The following is a 1,367-nucleotide window of genomic DNA, read 5'->3' as shown; positions in this document are numbered from 1 at the left end:
TTATTCTAGACATTTTTATTTTTCCATTTATCTTTTCTTTCTTGTTTTCATTATGCACTTTCTTTCTTGCAATTTAAATTCTGCATTCGTTTTCTTGCTTTTCATATTGCATTTTATTTCTTGTTTTTGATCCGTGATAATTTTCTTTTTCTTCTTGAATATCCATGAGCACTAACATGTCAAGCAGGCCCATGAGAAATTTTTCTACACCCTTTTCCGCAAGATTTTTATCTCCTATTGTGCAACCTCAAATTGAAGTAGAAAGTTTCCAACTAGACCCAGAGATAATTTTCATGATACAAGGTCACAAATTTGGAGGAGAAGTATCAGAAAGTCCTTATCTGCATCTTGAAATATTTTTAGAGATTTGTGATTTGGTGAAATGTGAAGGAGTATCAGCAGATGCAGTTCGATTGATGACATTTCCTTTCAGTATCAAGGATAAAGAAAGGACTTGGCTATATTCTCTCTGTCCTCAAAGCATCACAAGTTGGGAACAATTGGAGAAGCAATTTCTGAATCATTTTTTCCCTCCAAGTAGAACGGTGTATATGAGGAATTGCATAACAAATTTTTCTCAGGCATATGGAGAATCATTATTTGAAGCATGGGATAGATTCAAGAGTCTTCAAAGACAGTGCCCTCATCATGGTTTTGAAAAATGGTTGATTTTGCACATATTCTATGGGGGAATTTCTTTCTCAGACAAGACTTTATTGGATTCATCAGCTGGAGGTTCTTTTATGGACAAAAGTGTAGATGAAGCTTATTCATTAATTGATCAAGTGACATTGAACCTCCATGAATGGTCGAACAAAAGTTGGATGGAATTTCCCTCAGATATTCAAAAAGTGCAAGCCATGAATGTAAGAGAGCCTGTCAAACAAAATGAAATTCAACCACCTAAAAATGTTGAAATTCACAAGTCACAGAGTGAGGAGTTCAAACATTTGGGGGCAAAGCTTGATAGTATTGTTTCAAAATGGTTTAAAGAAGATCCCCCTCCTACACAGTCAAGATCCAATGAAAAGTGTGATGATGTCGGGATGAGAAGTGGCAAAAATCATGAAGAACTTCTGAAGAATGACATGTTTAGAATTGAGGAGAAGAATAATAGAAGATCACAAGAACTCAATTCCATTTCTCTAGGAAGTTCCCAAAGGCCAGAAGTACCTTTCCCTCAACGGTTAATCACACCAACATTAGATAAGCAAGTTGGACCTCCTCCAAAAGCTCAAAGGGAATTTGGGAAAAAGGGAGTTCAGTCTTTCCCAGGACCTTCACTAAGGGTTCCTTTTCCACAAAGGTTAGTGGGGGTCAATGAAAATAAAGACTTCAGCAAATCCTGTGACACTAATATGGTTGAG

At 36.4% G+C, this 1,367-nt stretch overlaps 1 non-coding gene across 1 annotated transcript; it reads right to left on the bottom strand.

The window, feature by feature from the left end:
• Positions 1-549: 549 nt before the first annotated feature.
• Positions 550-655, bottom strand: LOC121973881. Its single transcript, XR_006109792.1, has one exon. It is a non-coding gene; the product is annotated as a small nucleolar RNA R71 (small nucleolar RNA).
• Positions 656-1,367: the final 712 nt, after the last annotated feature.

The sequence above is a fragment of the Zingiber officinale genome, chromosome 4A (assembly GCF_018446385.1).
Source record: "Zingiber officinale cultivar Zhangliang chromosome 4A, Zo_v1.1, whole genome shotgun sequence".
NCBI classification, from domain to species: Eukaryota; Viridiplantae; Streptophyta; class Magnoliopsida; order Zingiberales; family Zingiberaceae; genus Zingiber; species Zingiber officinale.
The sequence above is the reverse complement of the archived record's forward strand: the minus strand, read 5'-3'. Positions and strand labels throughout refer to the sequence as shown.